This window comes from Oryzias latipes, chromosome 14 (genome assembly GCF_002234675.1).
Source record: "Oryzias latipes chromosome 14, ASM223467v1".
In the NCBI taxonomy this organism is placed as follows: Eukaryota; Metazoa; Chordata; class Actinopteri; order Beloniformes; family Adrianichthyidae; genus Oryzias; species Oryzias latipes.
The window spans coordinates 29,128,715-29,137,157 of record NC_019872.2 but is presented as its reverse complement, the minus strand read 5'-3'; the positions used below and the strand labels follow the sequence as shown (position 1 = coordinate 29,137,157).

Here is an 8,443-nt window from a genome sequence, read left to right as displayed (position 1 = left end):
GTGTGGGTACCGGATGTTCTCGGGTTGCCGGATGTTCTCGGGGTCCTTCGGGGTCCTTCGACCAATGATGACGTCACACTATTTGATTGGCTGTAAGTTGCCACGACCAATGAGTTAACGTAGCTAAGTTTTTTAAAAAACTTTATTGACAATTGCGGTATCATACATTAACAATGACATTAACGTTAACAACGAACAATAACGATGTAATCAATATTGCCTCGAAGATCAGTCACCATTGCCAAATATAACATATTGACATAGAAAATACATAATAGAGGGGAAAAAAAGAAACAATGAACATAACACACAAATAAATAAAAACATAAGTAAAATAAAATAAAGGAACATAGAAAAAATCTAAGTAGTCTAATACTAGTTAAGTTAGGGGTACTCGTGAAGTTTTTATTTCTGAACAAAACTAAGCAATTTCAAGCCATTCTTCTTTTTCATATAATGAAGTGATTGAAAGCAAAAACAGAGCTCTTTATTAAATGTTATAAAAGTGGTTTGGTCTTCAAAACTTGACCTCACCAAGATGGCGGTGCTCTCCTCCCATGAGGAACCACGTGATGTCTCCTCTAGTGATAGAACTCATTGGAAGGACCCTGAAGGACCCCGAGAACATCCGGCAACCCGAGAACATCCGGTACCTACACCGGCGAAAAAGCCGCTGGGTGAGGCCAGCAGTTCTCGTGCCTCATGTGGGATTGTGACGCTAAAAAATACTAGAAGAAGTGATAGCAAGCGCCAAGTCATTTTCTTCAGAAGGAGCGGCGTATGGACTTTATTTACAAGTAAAGGTAAGACGATAATAATGTTTGTGCTTTTTTCTATGCTGCAGTTTGTATATGAAAAAAACATGTTGAAATTATATTTTAAACAAAACGTTAACTGTTGTCAAATGGTGAATAAGTTACTCAGTTATTTATACTCATGGTTCATATGTTTGTAAATCTGACTGATGACGTCAGTGCCTCACCAGCCATTAGCCTCACTGCACGTCACTCATGAGGCTCCATTTTATTTGTCATGTTTTGAGTTTGTTGTGTCTTGTTTTTCGTTTTAGTTCTTGTTCTGTCTTGTTTGGTTCTGTTTCCTGTTTTATTTTGAAAGGTTTCCTGTCTTGTCTTGTTTCTTGAGCTTTACTTCCTTTGGTCCCCATCTGCCCTGATCGTGTTCACCTGTGTCTTGTCTGCCCTGTCTGTATATAAGTCTTGTCTCTGCCTTCCTCCTGTGCTGGTCCATTAGCTTTTGTCATGGTGTTTTTGTCATCTTGTTTTCATGCCTTGTTCCATGGTTTTTGCCACGCTCTTGTTCCATGTTTCAAACCACGCCAAAGTAAGTTTTGTTTTCTTTGTAATCCTGCTCTGCAGCGCTTTTTGTTTGTATTAAACCCCTTGTCCTTGAACCGTGTGCCTCGGCCTCTGCGTCTTGGTCCTTCCGGCTCTCGAGCCTCCCCCGCCGTGACAGAATTCTATCTTTTTCTAACTCTATTACATAGTCTCTGTCTCACTCTACCATGGAAATAGTTGTATGCAAGCAGTTTGGGAGGGGCTACTGTCCAAAGTTTTTGCATTGGCTGTATCTGCTTTACAATGCAACCGCGTCTCCATGTCTGGGTTCATGACATCATTCAGAGACTCTCTTCACCATCGACTGCAGGAGCTGCGTCTGAATGACGGCGCTTTCAGCACTACTTCCGTCTCTGTCACCCAGTCTGACGACTTGCTGTCCCACATTAGTCAGAGGGGGGAAATAAAATTACATGATCTTTCTATTCTTATTTCCTGGAGAACGATCAGATTCTCCTCCATCTTGGTTTTGGACTCCACCCACTGACCACGTCATCGACACGTTAAACGTCCAGTGAACCTGACCGGTTGACTGAGGATCTAGCAGGAAAATCTCCCACTGATCTCCTCGACGTCCTTCATCAGAAACATCTGAGTGAATCATGAAGCAGACGTACAGATTTGTGTGTTTGGCGCTGACCGTCCCTGTGTCCACTGCGTCTGTCCAGCTCTAAAGCGGATTCAAACCTACAGAAACACAACTGGACAGACTCTCAGCACTGGTCTTGATGGAACAGAAAAGGACGTCTGGATGGAACTGAAGACCATAATCTGCATGACAGGGTGACGGACTGTTTTTCAGGAATTTTGTCTTCAAATAATCTGATTTTTGGGTGAGTGAAATAATAAATATCATAATAAATAATTATTGCAAATGTATGTGGTTGTTTTCAATGCTTTTTACTGGCTGTAGTTGCATAATGAGATTTGTTTACTGTTTTGTTTGAGAGGCATTTATTGTGGCTCCAGGAATTTTCAATCTGCAATGCAGAGCTGGTTTCTGAATAGGCAGAGCTGGTTTCTGCATAGGCAGAGCTGGTTTCTGAATAGGCAGAGCTGGTTTCTGCATAGGCAGAGCTGGTTTCTTTCTGCATGGTAAAACGGTTCATGAGGGGTTCAAGGATTCAGATGTAGCACTACTAAAGGCCCGAGTGTGAAATGCACGGTCTGCCACTGCAGCTCTTCTAAAACAATCAATGACAATGTCTCTTTAGCGTTATTAATAAACTTCTGATGAGTGAAATGCAATAACTTGTGATGCATTCTGTTTATGAATTTCATAAACGTGCAGATTTCCCTGGAGAACTTCTCCGTGCTGATGGCAATCTGATGGGGAACTTTAAGCACAGCAGCTGAGTCAAAGGAGGGTAAAACTCCACTGACCCTGGGGTATAGACAACAACACTCATCCCTCTCCTTCTGTCAAGGCAACAGCGCCAAACAACAGGAACAAATCAGAACACAGGCCAGTCTGGTGACGTGCACGAACATCTCTTTTTCATCTTCTTAGCTGCACCGTCTGCAGGAGAAACGCCTGCTGGACTTGGCTGCACCATCCATCATGACAAAAGGAAAAATACTGTATTTATGGGGCAGGCGCTTCACTTCATACCCTGCAGAACTCTGGTTCTGTTTACTGTCCTGGAACCGATGTTCTGCTGTGTTTTCATTTGCTCTTCTTAAATAACAAAGATGCACAGCTTGATGATTGTTGGAGCATTATGGGTACTGTAGTCAGGAGAGTTTGTGACGTTAGCGTGACAGTTGTGAGCGTTTTCATTCAAGTCTTAATTCGACTGAGGAAGTCGTTCCTCATCGTCACTAAATGAACAGTTTTCTTTTCTTTGTCCAAATATTCACAAACTTTCTGTTCTGTGTTTTTTATGTGTGAAACAAGTTTAAATTAAAAGTACCAAAACACAATTAAGGCCTTCTCTCACCGTATGCAGCAAACATCAAATCAGTCAAAAATGGTTAATTCTTCATCTTTTAATCCATTTCTGCAGAATTCCGTTTGTGTTTTTAATAATGAATTTTATTTTATTTATATGGCGCTTTTCTAGACACCCAAGGTCGCCTTACAGATAGAGAACAATAAAATACAGTTAAAAGAAAGACACATTAGTTAAAAACAATCAAGACATTGTAATCATAAAATTAATTAGGGTGGGTATGCTTTTCTGAAGAGGTGGGTTTTCAGATTTTTAGGAAACTGTGGGAGTGAGTTCATGTTCCGCAGACCTGAGGGAAGTGAGTTCCAGAGCTGGGGGGCAGAGCGGCTGAATGCTCTGCCCCCCATAGTGACGAGCCGAGCGGTGGGTGTAGCAAGCTGGAGTGAAGAGGTAGACCTAAGGGAGCGGGTGGGAATGGCAACATGGATAAGGTCAGACAGATATGGGGGGGCGAGGTTATGGAGGGCTTTGTAGGTCAAGATAAGGATTTTATAGTTAATCCGGAAAGACACTGGTAGCCAGTGAAGCTTTTGTAGAACAGGTGTGATATGCAGATTGGAGGGGGTTTATGTTCTGATCCGGGCAGCAGAGTTTTGGAGCAGTTGTAGTTTGTGAATGGTTTTGTAAGGGAGTCCGGATAAAAGGGAGTTGCAGTCGTCCAGACGAGAGGTTCTGAGACTGTGGACTAGAATGGCTGTGGAGTGAGGACTGAGAGAGGGGCGGAGACGGCGGATGTTTCGGAGGTGGAAATAGGCCGACCGGGTGATGCTATTTATGTGGGCAGTAAAGGAGAGAGTGCTGTCAAGGATGACACCCAGACTCTTAACTTGTGGGGAGGGAAGGATGGAGCAGTTATCGAAGGAAATGGAGAAGTTAGGGAGTTTATTTAGGGTGGTCTTTGTTCCTACGATGAGGAGTTAAGTTTTGTTACTATTTAATTTAAGGAAGTTTGCAGTGAACCAGGACTTTATTTCAAGAAGGCATTTGGAGAGGGAGGCGTGTGGAAGAGTGGAGTCAGGCTTGGAGGAGAGGTAGAGCTGGGTATCATCTGCATAGCAGTGAAAGTGGATGTTGTGTTTACGGAAGATATAACCAAGGGGAAGAAGGTAAATGAAGAATAGCAGGGGCCCTAGGACAGAGCCTTGGGGCACACCTGTGGTAACTGGAACTGTGGGAGAGGTGAATGACTTTAATTGTATGAATTGTGTGCAGCCTGAAAGATAGGACTGGAACCAGCTGAGGGGTAAGTCAGGGATGCCAATGGTTGAAAGTCTTTCCAGAAGGATGGGGTGTGAGATTGTATCAAAAGCAGCAGTCAGATCGAGTAGAAGGAGGATGGAGGCTAAACCAGAGTCAGCGGCGAGTAGAAGGTCGTTAGTAATTTTAAGGAGGGCTGTTTCTGTACTGTGAAATTGACGGAAGCCAGACTGGAGTTGTTCATATAAATTATTGGAAGAGAGGTGAGTGTGGAGTTGAGAGGTGACAGTTTTTTCAAGGATTTTTGCAATGAGTGGAACATTAGAGATTGGGCGGTAGTTATTGAGATTGGTGGGATCAGAACCTGTTTTTTTCAGTGTGGGGGTGACCGCTGCGGTTTTGAGAGCAGGAGGGACAGTTCCAGTCCTAAGGGAGGTGTGAATGATGCTAGTAATGAGGGGGGATAAAGAGGGGAGAGTAGCCTTGACCAGAGCAGTGGGAATTGGGTCAAGTTGGCAGGAGGTGGTTTTGGATTTGTTAATGAGTTTTTAGCACTTTTTACTCAGTATAAACATGTGGAGATTCATCTTTCATGGAGAAACTGGATCCATGTTGGTCACAGAAATCCTAGAGGAGTGAAACTCTACGTTTGGTCTGCAGGGAGAGGATTCGTGGCTCCAGGGAGAAAACTGCTGCTAACCAGCTGAGTCGGCATAAAAATGCCTTGACTCGCCTCCTCCTTTGTCTTTTTTAAAATAATATTATTACTGTCACATTCTATTTAAAAGCCACTTTTCCGAGCTGTTAAGGTCACTGTAGAAGAAAATAAAACCCACACTAAAAGTCAACAAACACACAGAAAGGACTAAACGGTGCACAGTAACCTGTTTCTTGATGCTTTGCCACAAACAGGTTGTTCAGGTGAACGTGAGCACCGTCACCGTCACGTGATGTCAGTCATACATCCATCAGGAATTTCTTCATTGAGCTGCTAAAAGTTTTTCTGGACTTTTTTTCATTAATTCGTTCAATTTCCTTTGAGTTTTCCTAAAACTACAACAAATTCCGATATTACTATGATTTTAAAACGGTTTAAAAACTGTTTCAGAGTTTTGTTTGAGGAAAAAGTGGAACCAGTTAACTTTGAATGATTTATTAGGGATATTTTTATTGGTCTGACTGGAGGAGTCCAGAAGGAGGTTTTATTCTTTTATTAGCATGCTTGTGTCATTGGCAGAAACATTCTCACCTGGTTTACCTCATGTTTAATAATTAATAGACTTACCTGTGTATATATTATCCTGTTTCTGATGGTTTGAAGCGTTTTCACCCGCCATCAGCAATACTGATACGACTGCTCTATAAAAAGCTGGAAAGAGTGAAATCCTGGGTCCGGCCCGTCCCTTTGCAAGAGTGGGAGGAGCACGCAATTTATAAATACACTTGACAAAAATTGAGTATTTATTTTGAATGCAAACAAGTTAGAGGTGTAGCTTTGGGAATACTTAAGGTTATTAATATTTGTTCCCCTTTTTAGGAACAAAATTAAAAAAGAATCAAACATAAATGCATGAAGGTTGTTGTTTTCTGGGGGGGATTTATGATGCTTCATGCCTTCTGGTGCTTTGCATCGTGGACGTGTGTGATGGATCTTCAGGTCTGGTTGGCACCGACCTGAATTCTGTCAGACCTCCAAAGTAAAAGCCCACAGCTTTTACTTTGGAGGTCTGACAGAAGGCTTGCTTGTTTATTTCTTGAAGTGATCTAAAAATGCAGGCAGGAACTCACAGCAGAAATGGGTGCTGTGGGGGGGCTCATCGATGCAGACAGATGGGCCTTAAAAGCACTTCTTGGGGGGGGGGGGCATGGGTTCTCTGAAACCTGCAGAAAGTCCTTCTTCCTGGCAGCTCCTGCCTCTCATGGAGTAAATATTGGACTTTGAATGAATCTCCAGGAAAACGGCGTTTTTCAGAAAAGGCAGCTCTTCCACAACAAAAGCAGCAAATGTAAATCACACAGAAGTAACCATGTGACAGGACAGATAACAGAGCTGGAGGAGGCTGTTCAGGGGAAGGCGGCAGTTCTGCTCCTCTGCCTGTTGAAGGTCTGACGCCGAAAGCCACGGCGAGGCCTGGCTGCTGGAGGAAAGCAGCACCTGCCACCTGCAAACACGGTCAGCCGCTGAGCTTCCTGCAGTTCAGTGGCTCAGCATAATGGCAGGGATGGGAAGCAGCTGCAGAGCTAACGAGTGGTACGTGCCGTCCACCCATGTGAGGGAATCCATTCGTGCAGCTTTGATGCTGCATGGAGCAGCTCCCTCCTGCTGACCCCTGCATGGCCTCAGCTTCTCTGAATCCACAAAGAAATCTTTGATGTGTGGTGACATCATGTGGAAATGACCCCACTGTATGGTGGCCCTGAGGTACAAATCACTCAAAACAAAATCATTTTAAAGCTCACAACGGCAATTCAAAAAGCAAAACTGATAAAAAATCGTCAAGTTTTAGAAATCAAAACAAAGAACCAAAAATGAAAACACAATTATTTAAAAAATGTAAACAAAATAAAAATGAGATGTTTCAGAAAACAGAAGTAATTTCCAGAAATCCAAAATGTTTCAAAAGGAACCAAATAAAGAAACCAGAAAAGGTACTGTATGTTCTACTGGACATCCGGATTGGACAATGATGTTTGTCCATATTTTCAACTGAAAGTAAGTATATGTATGTGTTTCTCCTGCCAATACCAGGAAGAAGTTCTTCTACAAACATTTTTCTCCTCCTTTCAGATGGTTCACCCGTGGAGGAATGAAAGGTGACGTGAACCAAACGTGTGGACGCTGGAACCGTGACTGCAGGTGGCAGAGACACACGGAGCAGCCTCTGAAACCAGAGTCATCCCTGATGTTTCTGTTTCTCATCTGACTCTCCTGGTTCTCCTGATTTCCCTCCTGAATCTTTACCCCTGCCATGGACCCTTACCTGCCTCAGAGTTGCCGGTTCGGCTCCGGCGACCTCGTGACCTTGATCACCTTTGGATCATTTTGAACACATTTGTTTGTCTAGATGGTGACATGTTTGTGAGGTTTGCTGCTGTATATCTGACTTTCAGACGGTTCCTGTTCTGTGATGCCTTTGCATGTTTCTGGATCTCTGTAGTATTTTTTTTCCAACCTTCTGACCTCATAGTGACGGTTTCATAAAAACTGAATTTCTGCATTTTTCTCCAGAGCAGAATCAGAAAAAAAACAGAAGTGTTGGTTTGTTAGATTACTGTAGTTTTAAACAATTACATTATTTTAATCTTTGTATTTTTATTTTTTGAATTTATAAAAATATTTTTTGCTTTATATTTTATTGATAAACGAGAACATTTTGGTTCATTTCAGACTTTTGGAAGGTTTGAGTCATGTTTTTTGTCATCAGTTCCTCTCTTCTTGAACCCCCCACATGGATAAAGTGGTGGTGGGGCGGGGGGGGGGGGGACCAAATCTCGAAACGACGTTTTTAAACGGAAATAACCTTGATGAGATGATCTCAGACTGTTTATTTGCCGGTGAGTGTTGAGCTGCGATCATTGCAGCATCAGTCTCCGTTGGAGCTCAGAGAGACGGAGACGAGGAGGCAGCAGGAGGCTGTTCTGAGAGTATTAAGAGCTCAGGAAGAAAGCGTCTGCCAACAGGCAGAGATTAGCAGATAATGTTTTCATGTACCAACCAGGAAAGTGGTTGTTGGGGGCTGCTGGCTTAGGGACCTCCATCCATCCATCCATCCATCCATCCATCCATCCATCCCGACCAGTAAACCGAAAGCTTGGTTTCTGGCTCAGCTCTCTCTTCACCACAACAGACCGGTACAACGACCGGATGCTGCTCCGGTCCGCCTGTCATTTTGGCGCTCCAGTCTTCCCTTGACTTGATTTGAGGTACTCAGGGCGGAC

At 43.2% G+C, this 8,443-nt stretch overlaps 1 long non-coding RNA gene across 1 annotated transcript; it reads left to right on the top strand.

Moving 5' to 3' along the window:
• The first annotated feature begins 622 nt into the window (after positions 1 to 622).
• On the top strand, positions 623 to 7,867 carry LOC111948618. The gene is made up of 3 exons (XR_002874565.1): positions 623 to 803; positions 2,024 to 2,188; positions 2,647 to 7,867. It is a non-coding gene; the product is annotated as an uncharacterized LOC111948618 (long non-coding RNA).
• The last annotated feature ends 576 nt before the right edge of the window (positions 7,868 to 8,443 follow it).